Raw genomic sequence first — 19809 nt, forward strand, 5'->3', positions numbered from 1 at the left:
CCTCTCATCCCAGCACTGCCAGAGGGTCCCAGCAATCTGGTATTTTCTCCTGTACTCCAGATTCTCCGGTCCAAGTCTGTGAACCACAGTGGATGTTTTGTTTTGTTTTGTTTTGTTTTGTTTTGTTTTGTTTTGTTTTGTGGTTGGGAGCTTGGGGTTGAGGGCTCTGAGAGTGCTTTCCATTCTGAGCACTGTGCTAGACTCTGTAATTTAGGCCCAGTACATTTTTATGCTGGTCCTGGAAGTTGGGTAATCACCAACTTATACATGAGGAAACTAAGGCTAATTTGATTAAATAACTTACCCATGTAGGTGGAAGGAAATGGTCTGAACCTCTGACAGGTAATGTCCAAAGTCTTTGCTCTTAGTTACTCTGTTTTTGTGCATCTACGGTGACTCTGGGGAGGAAGAATACTGGGTTTACCTGGAAGGAGGAACTTTAAAGCTCTTTTCCCCTGTCCACACCCCCGCCCCCCGTCCTGCCCCAGTTGCCTCCAAGGGTGGGGAAGTGGGAGACTTGAAGAATATGGGGAAGGAAAGATTGATAACCGTATCTCTTGAGAGTATGCTCACTTCATTTCAAGGTATCTATTTGAATGGAAATAATGTTTTCCCATTGATACTAATAAATGATCATAAAAGCAGTTGCCATTCCTTGAGTTGCTTGTGTAACGAGGCAAGAACACTGTTGATCAGTATTTTAATTAGGTTATAGCACGAAAGATGTTTTGAAATTTCTCCATGTAAAAATTCCATGCATTTTACATAGTTAATATCATTAGTTTATGTACATCTAAATATACATGCTGAATTAATTTGGAAATGTATTATCGATGATATGTATTACATCCTCCAGGCAGCACCAAGATTGCATTGAAATGAAACGTTGGTTGTAAACCAGATGTGTGCCTTGACACTGCATCATTTGAAATACTGCATTATGAAGAGATTGATGCAGGGTTCACAAATCTATCAGGTTGTCTTGTGCATGGTTGGTAAAAACAAAGGAAAGAAACCAATACTTCACTGTATAGAGGTTAGCAGTTTAGCATGTATTCGGTGCACACTTTTGGCCAAAAGTTAAATAGATGATCAGGACTCAGACTTGAGCTTAATATAGCTAATAGTCTGGTGGAGGAGACAGATAGATAATTGGATTTTAAATACCATGGGAATCATCTTTATTTGGTTTATCCTATTTACCTACATGGTCTGGACCCATAAATGATACACGCCAAATCAAAGTGGTCTCCAAGCAGAATTCTTTGATCAAGTAGCATTTATGATAAAATTAAAATTCACTCATAAAACCACGGAATAAGAGATCCTTGGAATAAGAGCAGCTCCTCAGAAAAAGACCCAAGGATTTTATGTGTCCATAAAGTCAACATAAACCGGAAGTGTGATGAGCTCCCACACCTACTGTAATAGGTGGAATTAATAGAAGTTGGGAGCAAGGGTGGATGGGCAAGGATGAAGTCTTCCTCTGTCTGCTGGCCGAGTTAAGTCACATGCAAAGGATGGCTCACGCTTACTGCCACGTTATGGAACAGACTGACAAAGTGAAGCCTGTCAAAGGCAGATAAAAAATAGAATTGCATCTCATAAAGATATTTTAATTAAAAATTGTTATTTAGGGGCGCCTGGGTGGCGCAGTCGGTTAAGCGTCCGACTTCAGCCAGGTCACGATCTCGCGGTCCGTGAGTTCGAGCCCCGCGTCAGGCTCTGGGCTGATGGCTCGGAGCCTGGAGCCTGTTTCCGATTCTGTGTCTCCCTCTCTCTCTGCCCCTCCCCCGTTCATGCTCTGTCTCTCTCTGTCCCAAAAATAAAATAAAAAACGTTGAAAAAAAAATTAAAAAAAAATTGTTATTTAATTCTTAGACCAATTTGGAATTTGTGATGTTGGTGATGGTGATGATACACACCATTAATGGTAACTAATGCTAAACTACATTATCTCATTTAATGTTCTCAATGTAGTGAGGTAGGCATACTTATTATCGCCCGTTTCACAGATGATAAAATGGATTCAGAGAAGTTATTCACCTCCCTGAGATCACACAGGAAGGGGGAGAATGTAAGCCCATGTCTTGAATGACAATGCAATACCGTGTCACATATTAATAGCTGCCAGTCCTTGACAGTGCTATTCCAGGACTGCAATGCCTTGTGTGAGGAGAGAGAATGATTTCATAGAGTACCAGTTTGCAGAACTTGCCGGTCGGTTAAATTTGGCAGATTCCCAAACCTTATGTGAAAGAATTTTCTCAGAGATGCTCAAGAAATGGCAAGAGGAGCTGTTTTAGGTATTTGCCCAAATCAGGGGATGCTATTTTCTTTGGTCTGGCTCTAAGTACATTTCTTTTAGTACAGAGATGGAAATTTCCAGTTTCCTGGATACCAAGAGTTGTCTAAAGCTTTTGTGGTTCTTACTGTTGTCCATACTGTCCTTAAATTATTGACTCAAAACAATATTAAACAGCATTTTGTTATTATCCATATGAGTTCTAGTAGTTTTTTCCAGGGTTGGAAATAGAGTTTTGTTCAGACTCAAAGTAAACATCCCTGGGCAGGACTGTGCAATTCCTTCAGAGAAGAAAGGTATCTGAAAGCTTTGATTACCTCCCTTTCGACAGCAATAATAGGCTGTGGCAATTATCTAATTTGAGACAGGTCAATGACATATGTTTTTCCATTCTTTCATAATAACATTGCAAAGGCAAGCTGTCTGGAAGTCTAGGGAGAGGTTTCTCCTTGGTACTTTGCAAATATCATATGTTTCGTTTATTGCAATCCATATATACTGTCTTCTGGTAAAGAAGCACATAAATCTTATTAAGCTTACATGAGTTTTAAAAACTTAAAAACCTAGAAATGATTGTAACTAACATTTATTAAGCGCTTTGTGTAGTAGGCAGTGTTCCAAGCACTTTACATTTTAATATGCTTAACCTTTACATTAAATTGGGGAATTAAGAATTACAAACATCCCCTTTATAGACAAAATGCATAGAAGTAATACATGACTGCCCAAGATCGCACAAGTAGTGTCTGAGATGTGATTTGGACCTTAGTGGTCTCCATGCAGGACCCACAGTCATAATAGAATCTCTATATGGCTTCATTATCCAGTTTATTATCCACGAGAGAAGCAAACGCATTTATTGTATGGTGAATGCATGCAGCAGATACTGCAGATTGGCTTATTTGATACATACTCTACTCCCATTCTAGCATATCCTCCTGTACATGGAGACTGGAAATTCAAAAAGCCCCTTTTTAAGACTCTCTTACAGCTGGAGTTCTACTCAGGCCCTGGGCTCTGCCAGGCAGATCCAGTTGTCTAAGACTTGGAGCATATGGAAGTGACATGCATGGGCAGCAGAGGCCTTTGGTTCTTTGGTTCTTTGCTAATCCGGTCTTTGGCATCATAGCTGCTGAGCAGTTGGTCGCAGCAGCAGCAAGATTTTTTCTAGAATATTCTTATGTTGTGGTTGAGAACTTTTGTAACTACTTATACCCTGTAATAAAATTCTTTCTACTTAAGCTAGTTATATTGCATTCCTTGTGAACAAGAACCCTAGTTAATGCAGAGCACTTCAAGCCTGTAAAGGGATTAAAGATCTTTCCAACCTTGGTGTCCCTCCAGTACTGGAAAATTGACTAGAGGAAATACATTTCTCCAATATTAGAAAGTTGGACTAGAAACCCCATTTCAAGTTTATCTGATTTTTAATATCAAGAACCAGAATGTGGCACACAGGAGATTCTTCATATATTTCATTAAGCCAGTCTTTCAATACAGATTACCTCTTCTCCTCTGAGTTAGCCAATGAAAAAACATTGCATTTCTGGGAAATGATGTGTCTCTTATAAAAAAAATAATTGACAGAGGCTCGAGGAATAATCAATCTAAACAATTAAGAAGGGTTCCCCAAAGCATTGCTTGTGATGTTAATACCCTCAATTGTAGAGAAGCAATAATGGAGATTTTTCTCATTCTCCTCTTGCCCTTGTATTTCTTCTTCTCTCCCACCTGCACCATGTCTAAGTCTTAACAGAAAGGTGAATGGGACAGCCTAGGAGGCATCCCTGGTGGTGAACAGTCACTGAGAAGGGTAGGATGACCTTGAGACAGTGAGTTTGCAGGTGTGGCTGAGGTGAGAGAAGGGCAGAGTAACGGAGAAGATAAGGTTGGAGAGAGGAGCTTAGAGCCATGGAGATATTCTTCTACTGTGTGGATAGGCTGATAGGTTTTAGCAGATTTTTTAAAAAGGCTCTTTTAACAAGATGATTATGAATTGATAAATCAGATGATTGGAGGTGGAAAAGAGACAGAAGGGAGAAAAATATGAAGCTATTTCAGTAACCTAGCAATGAGGAATAAACACCTGAAACATACAGCTAGAAATGGGAAGTTCAGGAGTCAGTAGAGGGTTACTGGTCCAAGTTAGGAGAATATTGTAGAAGCTGAGTCCAAAAAAGAAAAAAAAAAAGACAAAATGGTCATTAATGCCATGCTGCAAAAATATAAATAAGAATAAAGACATATAAACTACCGGATTTGGAGATTAGCCACCCTTGAAGCATAATTTCAAATACACGTAAGGCAGGGGATGCAGCCGTACATGCATTCTTTCCCGTCGTTGTTTGCCACTGAGAGTTTGCAGCTGAAGTTACCAGCACTGAATCCCCAAAAGCTGCGGAGAATTCCACAGCCGCTCTCTCTCTCCATCTAGACATGATTACATTTTCCAGCCAATGCTAGGAGGAGCCCTGTGCTACTGTCCTCATGGGGTCTACAAAAGGAAGTCATTCTTTTGAGACTGGTAGGTGTTTCTCTGAGGTTATTGAACTAGGTTTTACTTGTTTTTTTTTCTTCTTCTTAAGAATCTTTTTAAAAATGATATTGTAAGGGCATTGGAATATTTAGCAGATAATGAAAAAACCCAGGGGTTGTAAGTAGAACTCAAAATAGCATTTTCTTTTCCCACATGGAGAATTTAAAAAATTAAAAAAAAAAAAGCATTTTAAGTCTAAGGTTGCATCTCTTTTAGAATTTAATTTCAGTTAGATTATTGGAGGGCACATGCTGTAGACAAATCATATAAGTGCACTCAATTTCCCAAGTAATGAGATTGCTCAGAAAGTGTTCATTATGATCAAGCACTTGAGTAGCAGGCATCAGATCAGTACAAAGCTGGTGACTTCAGGGACTCTAAATTCATTTATGATAACGCCTTATTTATCTTAAGATAATTTATTTTGCAACCTTTCCCATCCTAGAATCCATTTAGGACCAGAAATCAATTTAAAAATTTTTACATCCTAAAATAGGTAGAGAAATATCTATTGCCCATTTGTTTTCCATGGATAAACCCCTGAGGCAAATATCACTTTGACTGTAGATCCAATAGTAGAAAGCTTAGACTGTGGCTTTCCAGACCATAACAAACGAGAAGCAGCAAATTGCAAGGGAGAGAAAGAGGCGATAGTGGCAAACACAGTTGAGTTCATGAGGTAAAAGCTAGTAGTTTCACCTTAAGAGTGGGTGAGAATAAATATAATCCTTATTTCTCCAGTTTCAGGAAAAACTATTCAAAGGCCCAGATGTAAATAAAATACTTGGCTTACCCTGTAGCAAGTGCTGGAATAATAATGTCCCCACTCTATGCTTATGGATATGGGTCAGTCCTTCAAACACATGCCGTCCTTGTTCTTGACCTTATACTATTGTGCCACGTATTACCATTGGGATTCATGAGTTTAAACTCTGTATTTTTTTAAAAAAAATTTAATGTTTTATTTATTTTTGAGAGAGTGAGTGGGGGAGGGACAGAGAAAGAGGAGGATCTGAAGCAGACTATGAGCCAAGAGCAGCAAGCCCCATGTGGGGCTCAAACTCAGGAACTGCAAGATCATGACCTGAGCTGAAGTCAGCCGCTCAACCATCTGAGCCACCCAGGCTCCCTGAGACTTCAAACTCTTTAAGTTGAACTTCAGTTGCACAGCATCTAAAACATCTATCATTTTACTTCCTTACACCTTGAGGTTCATAGTTTCCTATTGTTAAAAGGTAAACTGAGGCACACTAAAATTTTTCGAGAATTTATTTGAGCATACATGGATTGAAATGGGGCACACCAAAGGTAGGTAGGAGCACTCACCAATAGGAGCCGTGGATAAGGTTTTTATAAAGATGCTGAAACAAAGCAAAACCAGTATTTGGCCATACCTTAAGCAGTTACTTTATTTGAGAAAGTCTAATTGGCAGTTTATGATCGATTTCTCTTAAGTTTTCTTTCTTGGATTTCAGTGCATGGACTTTGGCTTTAGGTTTTGGTTTATGGATATAGGTTACCAAGGTATTAGAGCCATTTCAGTCTGAGGCCTCTAAGTCACTTGCAGGCAGTTGGTTGGACTAAAGGATCTCTTTTCTGATCATTTGATCTTTCGGAGCCCCTTAAAATCCTCTCTGTAGGAGACAACCTTGTGCCTATGACTCTACATTTTGTATAAGAAGGGGAAATCAGTGTTATTAAGTTGAAGGTAACATTTAACTTAATGTTTGCCATTAACTTGTTGCTGGGTTTGCCTTTGAAAACAATGTAGAAATTTAAATGTTATGAAGTCTGAGATTTACTTCAAAATAATTGGAGTTGAGGAGAGTGGATGGAGATACAGATAAAACAAGATTGGCCATGAGTTGATAATTATTGAAGATGTGTGATGAGTTGATAATTGTTACATCAGGTGGGTCCATTATTCCTCTACTCTTTTATGTATTTGACACTTTTCATAATTAAAATTTTTTTTAAATGCGGATATTATATTTGATGAAAAGTAATTTAACATTTTGCTCTGTATCTGATTTTTCCAGGGTTAATATCCAAAGTGAAATTTGTGGCATGCATTGCTAAGAGTTTATGTAGATGGTATTATGCATATGGTAGTATAAATAAATAGTAAACCATTTTCATTAAAATGATGTCAGTGTTTCATGACCAAGGCATACACTCCTTGACTTGAATCATGAGGGAAAAATGTGTTTCTTCTTCAAAATATTTTTTGACTGGGGCACCTGGGTGGCTCAGTCGTTTGGGCATCCGACTTCGGCTCAGGTCATGATCTCACTGTCCATGAGTTCGAGCCCCACGTCGGGCTCTGTGTTGACAGCTCAGAGCCTGGAGCCTGTTCCAGATTCTGTGTCTCCCTCTCTCTCTGACCTTCCCCCATTCATGTTCTGTCTCTCTCTGTCTCAAAAATGAATAAATGTTAAAAAATTTTTTTTTAAATATTTTTTGACTAGTGAATAGTGAGATGTAACAAATAAAAACATGTGCTCTACTTAAAATGAGATTTCAAGTCTGTGCCGCTTTATTTTTTTTTCATATACCGTAACAAATATTCTTTATCATAGTTGATTTCCTATGAAGTAGAACTACATTTGTGTATTCTTTTGAGATCTATGAACTTAGAATTTTTTTTAAAAAAAAAGCAGTATTTTTTTTTTAGATCCCTGATTGTTTTCTTTCTTTTTTAGTGTTTTCCCAAGTGCTAGTTTCTTTCTGATGTTAAAGTGATACATTTACAAAAGAGAAAGTTTTAAATATAGAAAATGCTAAAGAAGGAAAGTGTCACCTGCAAATCTCTAATGCAGAAATAGCAAACATTGAGGGCATTGGCACCTTTGCACTATTCCTTAGCACTACTCCAGAGGCAGGGAGACAGCAGCAGTGATGATTATATCAGACCCCAAAGGACCCCCAGCCTCGACAAAAGACTTCCTGGCCCCAGGCATGACATTTAAACGGCAGAGATGCAGGACCTTGAAAAGAAATAGGGCAGTGAGCACTATTCCTGTGTACGATACTCATCGAAGGCAGTGGGTCCCCAGGGTGCTCTGTTGTCACATAAGATCTCAGGACTTTTGAATAACCAGTGGATGTCTAGCCTCAGTAATGAATGACAGTGAATTTCTCTCACTGCACAAAAGTCTTCTTGCACATAGGAAATTCTTGTTTCACATCTGTGTTTGCTAGAGGATGATCTCATTCACCCTGGTAGAGGACAAAGGAAGAGGATAGGGTTGGTGAAAAGGATTCACGAGCTCAGTTTTGATGATGTTGAGTTTGAGGTGTCTTTAACATATCTAAGTGCAGTCGAAAAAGGTAAGCATTGGGGCGCCTGGGTGGCTCGGTCGGCTAAGCGTCCGGCTTCGGCTCAGGTCATGATGTCACGGTCTGTGAGTTCGAGCCCTGCGTCGGGCTCTGTGCTGACAGCTCAGAGCCTGGAGCCTATTTCAGATTCTGTGTCTCCCTCTCTCTCTGCCCCTCCCCTGTTCATGCTCTGTCTCTCTCTGTCTCAAAAATAAATAAACATTAAAAAAAAATTAAAAAAAAAGAAAAAGGTAAGCATTGACTTGGGTTAGTGATGAGAGGAGGACTTTTCCTAGCTGAGATACAGCATAAGCAAGGTCACATAGGAAAGAGATGAGAGTAACTGTTACTAGAGCTTAAGGATCTATTGATTGTTCACACTGATGAGTAAGTAAAGTAGTGAATAGTACCAAAATATGTAAAACATGGTATGACTTGATATGCTATGCAGTGATACCTTAGAGATACAGTGGTGGTCATCTTGATTTCTCATCATTAAAAAAAAAAAATGGTAACAAAGGGCACTGCGTATTCTTTAACCAAGGCGCTATAGATTGTTTCAAACACTTCTTCTAGCCTAGTCATAACCCTAAACTAGTTTAAGTGTATTATAGAAGACATGGACAAATGGAGGGGTAATTTTCTGGAAAGATAACTATGACTTGATATTTCTTTAAAAAAATTTTTTTTAATGTTTATTTATTTTTGAGAGAGACAGAGGCATAATGCGAGTGGGGTAGGGGCAGAGAGAGAGGGAGACACAGAATTGGAAGCAGGCTCCAGGCTCTGAGCTGTCAGCACAGGGCCCGACACGGGGCTTAAACTCACGAGCCGTGAGATCATGACCTGAGCTGAAGTCGGATGCTCAACCCACTGAGCCACCCAGGCGCCCCTGACTTGATATTTCTTTACAAGGTAGGGTTATCACCCAATAGATGTGAAATTCAAATCACATTAAATCTAAACAGAAACAGTATTCATACTGCCACAGCCTTAAAACAATGCACTCAGGTCCCTTGTGAACCATATTGTTCCTGACATAGGACCTGGGGGATCTTCTGCTGTTTCCTCCCCCTTCCTATTTCTCCACTTAATTTAGGTGTTATTTTCCTTTCTGAATCAAGGCTTCCATAGGGTTTCTGTTTCTGTACTCTGACATAATGAGTTGATTACCTTAAATCTTTTCATCGTAACAGTCTGTACCTATAACTCAAGCTGATCTCACAAATGTTAAGATAAAGAGAAAACAGAAGAAATGGTACGGATGAACATTAATTTATCTATTCTCACTACTAGAGACCTAATTCAAAATAAATTTTCTTATAAATTGATAACATCATCTTTGCATATCATAAGCTACTTGGGATTATTATTCATTATTTAGCTTACTATAGCATAATTGGGCCTGGCTAGCCCCACAATACAGTTAGGGATTATAATCTGGCCACCGACTCATAGCAGTGCTTTGATTTTTCATTCAAACTACTAATTTGTATAATTTTATAAAAGTGCATATTACATATTATATAATCTGTTTTTAAACAGCCTATGTAAAACAATAGATACGAAAGACTATATTATATCTAAATCTTTGAAAATCTCTAACACTTAAATGTTACCAAAATAAAAATTGGGATACTTCTTTATTCCACCTTCCCTCTTCTTGAAAGTGTTCATGAGTCATGAAATATATAATGTAGGGTGGATTAAAAATAGCTATATTTTTATGTATGTGGTGTATATATGCAATAGAATATTATTCAGCCATAAAAAGAATGACATCTTGACATTTGCAACATGAATGGAGCTGGAGAGAATAATGCTAAGAGAAACAAGTCAGTCAGAGAAAGACAAATACCATATGATTGCACTCATATGTGGAATTTCAGAAACAAAACAAATGAGCAAAGGAAAAAAAGAGAGAGAAGCAAACCAAGAAAGAGATTCAGCTATAGAGAACAAACTGATGGTTACCAGAGGGGAGGTGGGTGTGAGGATGGGTGAAATACGTGATGGGGATTAAGGAGTACACTTGTTATGATGAGCTGTGGGTGATGTATGGAATTACTAAACTATTATATTAAACACCCGAAACTGGGATTAAAATTGAAAACTTAATTAAAAGATAAGAAAAAATAGCTGTATTTCAGATTTATGATCAGAAACATAGCATGGAGGTATAGAAACTTTGAAAAGAAAAGAAATGTAGGAACTTTAAACATGTAACTATTTTAGTCAATTATATATATATATATACATAGAACAATATATTTATGGAACAATATAATTATCTTTATATATATGTTTTTGCTATCAAATTATACTAAGTGCTTGACATGAATAATATATTGTTATCATTGGGATTTCATATTCCTGTATATTGTATGCTATCAGAACCACAGTAAATTATTAGCCAAGGAAAAAAGCATCACTTGCATATTCTTTAGATACTTTTAGCTAGTTCAGTTTAAAGTACATTTTAAGGGGTGCCTGGGTGGCTCAGTCAGTGAAATGTCAACTTCAGCTCTGGTCATGATCTTGAGGTTCGTGAGTTTGAGCCCCACGTCAGGTTCACAGAGCCTGCTTGGGATCCTTTGTCTCCCTCTCTCTCTGCCCCTCCCCCCCCCTCAAAAATACATTTAAAACACTTAAAAATAAACTACGTTTTCATAAACTAGTAGAATATACATTTTAGGAAAATGGTAGAAAATCTTTTTTTTTTTTAATGAAACCCCTACCTAAAATAGCAGACCATAATTATTCTAATGATTTACTATCCATCAGATGATTAAATGACCAATGACAGTGCATTTTGAGACACAGTATTTTATTCTAAGAATTGAGTAGGGAAGGAACATATTTCTAACAAGTGACACATAGCCACCTACAAATCATGACATGTTGCTACTTCTAAAATAGGAAATCTTTAAAATCAGAGGACAACTTAAAAGGTCATGTTTATGGCTTACATAAATGGGGGAAGAAAAGGTGGAAGAAAACAATTGCTTACAAAATTAAAATCATATGCTTGACATATGACCCAGAATCACTACTCCTAGGTAAGTACTCAAGAGAAATTAAAACCAATATTCACACAGACACCTGTATGAGGATGTTTATAACAGTTTTTTTCATAATCACTGGAAATTGGAAGCTCTATCTTTCAGCTGGTGCATGAATAAGCCAATGTCATATAGCTATACAGTGGAACACTACTGGTCAATAAAAATGAAGGAACTGTTGACATTAGCGACATCATAAATGAATCTTAAGCATGTTTTATTAAGGAAAAGAAACCAGACTAAAGAAGCTACATATTGTATGATTCTCCTCGTTTGACATTCTGGAAAAAGCATAGGGATGGAGAAAAGATCAGTGGTTGCCAGGACTTTGGGGAAGGATTAGTGGTTGAATAAAAGGGGTGCATGAGGGAATTCTTAAGGTGATGGAACTGTTCTGCATACTCGAGTGGGGGATATATGACTCCATGCATTTATCAAAGTCCATAGAAATGTGTATCACAAATGTGAACATCAGTGCATGCAAGTATATTTTTAAAAAGATGAACCAGGATGTCAAGGGATCTTTGGATGGAATGGAATGCAGACTGACAAATAAATCTTCCCTTTTTTGGTAAGTATATGACATGACCTTACAGAAGGTAGTAAGGAAAAAAGTAGTTTACCTAAATAACACTAAAAAACGCTGTTGTGGTTGGATATTATAAAGCCAGAAACAAAAAGAACCGTATATGAGCACTATATTCTAGTTGGCAAATTTGTTTTTCATAAGAGTACCTGTTAGCAATTCCGAAATTATATGCATTATGTGTATATGTAAATTTCAGATACTGGGGACCAGGTTTATTGCTATCAGAGAAATGTTACAAAGAGGCAAGGGGGTGCATATGTCCCTTCCATAACTTGTTTTCATTTTCCTGGTATATATACCCAGAAGGAAGATTACTAGGTTGCACGGTAGTTCTGCTTTTAGTTTTTTGAGGCACATCTGTACTGTTGTCCATTGCGGCTGAACCATAAACACCAACTCTGCAAAGTGTTCCCATTTCTCCACATCCTTGCTAACTCTTGTTGATGATTGCCATTCTTACAACATGAGACGATACCTCGTCATCGTTTTGTTTGAAATTTCCGATGATTAGTGATGTTGAGCACATTTTCATGTTCCTCTTGGTCACTTGGATATCTTTTGGAAAATGTTGGCTCCTCTGTCCATTTTTAAATCAGAATTTTAAAATTAAGTTGTAATACAGGTATCTAAGAGGGTAAACGTAGCTTCTCTTCCCTGCCGATACATCACTGCTTCACTGATTCGTATTCTCTAAAATTATTCCCTGTACATGCATATCTGGGAAACTTTTGTCTCATTTTCTCTAATATTTCAGTTTAATGCTTCCCTCACTAAATAGTCACATTCAAATTGGAATAATGTGTTTCACCTTTGTCCCTGTTGTCTTTATTGGCCCCTGCCATAATGACTTTGGTGCCTCAAAGGTCACCCAAAAATACTAAAATGTTTTGAAGTTTAAGTGAAAGCAACTACCAATTAGATATTAAGCCTCCTAAATAACCCTGACTCAGTTTCCCCATCTCTGACATTGATACAATTATTCCAAAATTATCCTAGTACACTTCATTGTGTTCATGTGGGGATTAGATGAGTAAAGAGTTGGCAAATATAAAAGACTCTGTCTCTGTACTTTTTATTGTATTTAATGATACAGCTGTGATAGTAACAATCCCCATTTCATCATCATTATTCCATCTAGTTACTGGCTGTTTACCTGGCTGGGAACAATTGAAATAAAAATGAGTGTTACAGCTCATTTTGGACTTCATAATCTGCTGCATCTACCTCATCCAGTGTATCAGTTTTTAAACTCATGATTCAGAAAAGGGTGCTACAGTGATATATGTGAATTGTTAATGAACATTATTGAAAATGGCATTTCACTATCCCAAAAAAGAAGCTTTTCGGAAGTATCAGACACTCATGAGGACGGTGATTAGAAACCCTATTTTTCTTCTCCTAGTATTTCATTTGATTCAGGTGCTGATGCAAAAGGGAATGAACTCACCCAACTAAAAATGGAGTAAAAATGAAATAAGTTATATCATTTCTTTTTAGGACTCCAAATATATGTGATGTCTTATGTAACGTAGCCATGAAACACAAAGTAGAGAAACAGAGTGCGTAGAGGAATATGAGTGTGCAGCTGCCAATTGACAACACCCTGCTAATATCCACAGCAGAGAGGAACAATAAAAATTAATGAATCGTGATCCTTTTTATAATTCTTTCAAATAAGTATAATTTTCTGTATCCTAAGTAAGGCAAGCCTGTTTTGATTATATGTTCCTAGAGGAGAGTTTGAGTGTTGTCCTGATGTGAAATGTGAGGTAAATTGCAAATACACTTCTATTAGCTAGTAGGCATTTATAACTAAAGAAGTCAGAATAGATTTTTTTTACGTACAGTAAAACCTTGGTTTGCAAGCATAAATTGTTCTGGAAATATGCTTGTAATCCAAAGGACTTGTATAATCAAAGTGAATTTCCCCATAAGAAATAATGGAAACTCAGATGATTCGTTCCACAACTGAAAAATATTCATAGATGAGTAAAAACATGTGGATCTTGAGAAACTGAACAGAAGACCATGGGGGAAGGGAAGGGGGAGAAAATAGATACAAACAGAGAGGGAGGGAGGCAAACCACAAGAGACTATTAAATACAGAGAACAAACTAAGAGTGGACCGGGTTGGGGGAGGGGGCAAATGTGTGGTGGACATTGAGGAGGCACTTGTTGGGATGAGCACTGGGTGTTGTATGTAAGTCAATCTGACAATAAATTATATTCATAAAAAATAAGAAATATATTCATATGAAAATGATTATAGTATTGTATTATAATACAAAATAGTAAAATATAAAATATAAAGAAAAATAAACAAATTAACCTGTACTTACCTTTAAAAACCTTCGTGGCTAGTGTGGGGGAGACAAGAGAGAGCAGGGTTATTGTGTAGGACGACTTTCACTATCACTAATGGAATCACTGCTATCTGTTGGCTCAATAGAATCTTTTCCTTTTTGTGCACCTTTAACAAGGAATGTATCTCCAATGATCTAGAATGAAGCAAAGCACTCCTAAGCTTACTTTTGTATGGAAAAGCAAAGGACTGTCTATAGGTGCTTTGAAGTGGCAAAAAATACACCAGTGCCAGTTGTGGGCACCTTCCAACATTCTGAAAAATCACTGATTTCTGCCGAACACCATGGCCTGAGACCGAGCATCCAAGCATGGGAGACAATCACCCACAGTCCTGCAGCAAGAGAGAGAAACAAAAACCATTGGCTCAGTTGTGATCATGTGACATTTGGCATCCCGTACTACTCATTGCAAGACATTGCTCGTTTATCAAGTGAAAATTTATTAAAAATATTCGCTCCTCTTGCAGAACATTTGCAGAACAAGTTACTCACAATCCAAGCTAATTGTGAAATGGAAATATAAACAGATCCTTTAATTTTCTATTATTTACTACGTAGGCTATCAGGATTTTCAATTATGATCAAATGTCTGTGGTTAGACACGTCTGCCAGTTTTGTGGCCTGGCCTGCCAGGTAGGTGTTTTCTCTCAATGCGCTGGAAAGTGCTCCTGATCCCTACTATGATCCCCTGTGAGTTCAGTGCCTAATTTTCGTATTACTACATTTCAAATGAGATACAATTTCTGCACTAACTTTATGTCTCATTTGAAGAATATTTAGGAAATCAACAGGTCTTTATAAACCTTTGCAAAAGTTTTGAGAGGATGTTATTATCTGTTTTACTCTTGAGGAAAATTAGGATCAGACTTGTGAAGGCATTTGCTCAGGATCACGCAGGAGGGCACAAAGTTAGGGGAGATGTGCAGATTTGTCTGGATATCGGAACCCCCAATTTTCCACTGTGTCAAAGTGTGTATCATGTCACTTGCAGCCTCCTTTGCCCACGAAACATGAGCAACTGTCAGTAGCAATGGTCTTTATACAGAATAGAATCTCTCAGAATCCCTAGTATGTTATGTGATTTCCAGGCCTGATACAACTTGTAGCATACTTGATTAACACAGAAACCGAGACGAACATCAAACCCTATGTTTCCCAGCTTATTAGACCCACCTTCCAACTATAGTAACTATAAGCATGGGGGGTTATTTCTTTTATACATGGCTTCTTAGCTGTATCTCATCGTAGTACTACAGATATTTTATGTTCGTCACTAATCTACTCAACAAAACAGCGGGAAGAATACCTACCTCACAGGATGTTTGTCAAAATTATGTGAAATAGCCTATGTAAAAGACTTAGAACAGAACCTGCACATAGGACACACTCAACAGATAATATCTATTATTATTCTGTCAGAAGTTCTTATTTGGCTATTATATTTGTTTATCAGTCCCTGTATCACCATGTGTCAGAATACCTATACCCTAGTTATCCAGAATGTTACATATCACAGAAAGTACTGCACCTTGTCATCGTTTTTCTTTGGAGATTTTATTTCTTACTCATTTGGTTAACACTTAATGACTTAGAGATTATTTTCTTTAACAAGCACTTACAAGAATTGACTATGCCAGAAACTGTTTTAAGCATTTTATGAGTATTAACCCAGGTAAGCCTCACAAAACTCTATGAGAAAGAGTATCAGTCAGTCAACATTTGTTCAGGAGATCAGTCAAAATAAGCATTATGGCCTACAGGGTCTTTTGTAGGAATTAGATCTTATGCAGTTGTGGGCGGGGGGGGGGGGGAGTGGGAGACGTGAAGTTCCATAAGAAATGTGAGGATCAGGGAAGTCACCTGGCAATCAATCTTAGAAGCCAAGTATGTGTAGCAACTGAAGTGACAACATGTAGGGGAGCTCATGGGGAGGTCTGTGCCAAGCTGAGGCCTCTTGGAGTTTCCACCTCTGTGGGTGTTCGGTCAGGTGCCTGCTGGCCGAGGCTGCCGTTGGTCAGTGGCATTACAAGTAGGGAGGAATTGCTGAGCAGGGGGTAAGGAAAAGTCAGGACAAGCTGGAGCTGAGGCATCTCTGTATCTGTCCATCATCACGTCTGACCACAGTGACTTTCAGACGTTGCCGTTGCTGCTTTGCTTCCACTCTGTGCATCTCTGGCATGTTTCTCATTTGACCTGAGTGATCCGGAACAATACAGGGATGGAGGTTCTGGGAAATGCACTTCCTGCCTCAGCCAGGTTGACACAGCACAGTCCAGCATATAGGCAATTGCCATTATCATCCTTATTATACAAATGAGGAAATGGAGGCACAAAGAAATCAAATTATGTTGCCCAACGTCACACAGCTAGTGAGTGGCAGAATCAGGTTTGGTCCCAGGCAGTCTGGTTCTGATTCCAGATTGCAAACTCTGGACTCCCGTGCTTTGTTCCCTCTGTGATAAAATAGGGTTCTGGAGAAAAATCTCAATCTCAATGTATTTTTCCCTTGTTTCGAGTCTCCTTGTTTCTGGCTAATCAAGAAAATTCATTACCAGGCAGTTATATAAAGCAATGGTATGTGTTGTGTTCATTCTGTTCTATTTTTGTCAATACCCTGTACACTTCAGTTTTTCTCACAAATAATCTGTATTTTGCCCTTTCAAGACTCACTTTTTTTCTGAATCAATTCTTGATTATTATTAGCTTTCCAGACACTTTGATTTTTTTAACTCTGCATCTCTTAGCAGTTGCATGTTTGCACTATTTTAATGATCATTGAGATTTGTGTTATTTGTACTTACCCCCATCATCAATGTGTGCACGTTCCATCTTCCTAAACATACCACAACATCCTTAAATCAGGAATATTGCCTACTTTCCCCTAATGTCATCATCAAAGTGTGAATAGTACATACTCAGAAGTTCTTTTTATTAAATGCCAAATATTCCTGGTGTAAATAAAGGAGATTTCCTTTGAATGACTGGAAAACATGTTCATGTTGAATAACACTACTTTTTTTTTTTTTAAAAGCTATTTAATTATTTACTTATTTATTTTGAGAGAAAGTGTGAGCGGGGGCAGGGGAGAGACAGAATCTCAAGCAGGCTCTGCACTGCCATTGTAGAGCCTGATGCGGGGCTTGAACTGACAAACTGAGATTATGACCAGAACTGAGACCAAGAGTTGGATGCTTAGCCGACTGAGCCACCTAGGCACCCCAAAACTACTTTCTACATATGTATGACAAAGCTATCAGGTTTAATTCTAACTGGGTTTTATTCAGGTTTTATGGATACCTTCTAAAAAATACCTTCAAAAGAGAATGAAATAGAATTAAAAATTTTTGGACTGAAAGAATCCCAATACTTCTCCAACAGTAACAAAAATATTCCTTTTAAGTCAGTTTTCTCTTTTTATAAGAGTATTAAAATATCACAAATAACATTTAAAACAAAGTTAATGTTTATTTTTAAGAGAGAGGGTGAGACAGAGTGTGAGCAGAGGAGGGGAAGAGTGAGAGGGAGACAGAATCTGGAACAGGCTCCAGGCTCCGAGCTGTCAGCACAGAGCCTGATGTGGATCTCGAACTGAAGAACTGTGAGATTATGACCTGAGCTGAAGTTGGATGCTTAACCGACTGAGCTACCCAGGAGCCCCTCACAATAACATTTTTAAACTTATTTTCAAAATTAACACAACTTGGTCTTGTATTATGATTTTATAACTAGAGTTGGCAGATTAATTTAGTGACTGATATACTGAATCTTCCTTTTTAGAATAGGAAAATGCATAAGATTTAAATTTGTTGCATTACGAAATGAAAATTCTATAATAAAATATCTCCATAAGAAGGTTCCACTCAGAATCACTCTTAGAGACAGAATATCTCATTTTGATATGTAAATAAAGCATTCTCAAACTTATCATGATCCTGTTGAATGGATTTTTGACAGATAGATACAAGTTGGGTATATGTTTTGAAGAATTAAGTGATCCTTTTTATTTCTTAATTTAATCGCTTGGTAGCTACTACTCAAAAATTTCAATGTGTTAGCACATATTATGGCGAAAGTAAATTTAAGGAAGTGAAAAGTTAAAGACAGATGGAAAGTCAAACATTTAAATATATTTTTACTTAAAACTATCTAGCAAATGAGAACTTTGATGATTCTGTTCTTGTCAATGAAAACTGGAAAAAGCCATTCATTATCATATAAATAAAAGCTAACCAGAAATAACTCCTCTGCCCGTTGTATGTACTCAGAAACATGACTTAAAGAAATGACTTAAAGATGAATTATTTGAAAGAGAAAGCAGTTTATCTCTTTCTGTCCAAACTGGACAAATAATTTTGTTTCTTGGAGTGAGTTAAACTTCTCTCTTAAGAGTTGGTAATGATAATAAAATAAAAACAATGAGAAAACACTTGCTGAATGCTTTCTTGTGCCAGGCAGTGTGCTTACCACTAATAATTACACTATAAGGTAGTTAGTATTATTATCTCCGTTTTACAAATAAGGTGAGTTAGGTTTCGAGAGGGCAGTGCTACTTGGCCAATGAATGGCAAAGCAGGGATTTGAGCTTGGGTGGTTGATTTCCAGAGCTCAAAGTTTAAACCACAATGTTGTCCTGATAGTCTAACAACCACAATATGGCAGATAGCAAACATGGCCAAATCCTTCATTTCTTTCTGTATCCGTGCCCTACATGAGGTGACTTTTCAGCTTCTCCACATCAGTTAAATCTGGGGGCACCTGGGTGGTTCACTCAGTTGAGCATCTGACTCTTGATTTCAGTTCAGGCCATGATCCCAGGGTTGGGGTCTGCACTAAGCATGGAGATTGCTTGGGATTCTCTCTTTCTCTTCCTCCCCCTCTCTTGCTCCCCCTCTGCCCCTATCCCTGGCCTACCTGCATGCACATGTGCTTTCTCTCTATCAAACAAACAAACAAACAAACAAACAAACAAACAAAACTGTGAGGTCCGTTTCCCCTTCCCTTCAATCTGAGAAGTGACTGTGCAAGTTCAGAGGCTAACCTGCAAGAACCTTCACGTGCTTCCACTCATGACCTCTCTCCGGACACCATGCTAACCTGCTGGAGGGTGAGAGAATAGGGTCTGGGCCTGCGTCATTGCGGTCATCCCAGACACAGGCACGGGGATGTGAGAGAGTACAGAAACGATAAGCAAAACCACGTTGCAGATGAGGGGGGGAAGCCACTGAGGCAACACGAGACCGGCTAGAATTATTGACCCACAGAGTCATGAGTTAAGTAAGTGGTTGTTTTTAGCCAGTACATTTCAGGGTGGTTTGTTTTATAGTAACACCCGATTGATACATCAAAGGAGTTCTTTAACAGAGCAACAATAACAACAACAAATTAATAAACACTGTATTAAAGACTCTACTCTGTATGTTCATATATAGCAAACTAAAAAAAAAAAATGTAACATATTCTGAAATCAGTCTCCCATTCCTCCTAAGGAACTGGTAAGCATCTATAGTTTGTATGGCCAGAACATATGTGGGATTTTCTTCCTGGATCTTACAGTGATCTCATCTTCTCTTGGGGTCTGCTTGCCTTACTGCTTGCTTTTGTACTTCTGTGAGAACCTGGAGAACAGTATTTACTTA

The 19809-nt window shown here is 38.0% G+C and overlaps 1 protein-coding gene across 1 annotated transcript in view; it reads left to right on the top strand.

The window, feature by feature from the left end:
- The window catches only part of OXR1 (oxidation resistance 1), a 464297-nt gene that overhangs the window by 103722 nt on the left and 340766 nt on the right, over window positions 1–19809 (top strand). The gene's annotated exons all lie outside the window — the stretch shown is intronic.

The sequence above is a fragment of the Herpailurus yagouaroundi genome, unplaced genomic scaffold, assembly GCF_014898765.1.
Source record: "Herpailurus yagouaroundi ecotype Mexico unplaced genomic scaffold, PumYag 186, whole genome shotgun sequence".
Classification (NCBI taxonomy): domain Eukaryota; kingdom Metazoa; phylum Chordata; class Mammalia; order Carnivora; family Felidae; genus Herpailurus; species Herpailurus yagouaroundi.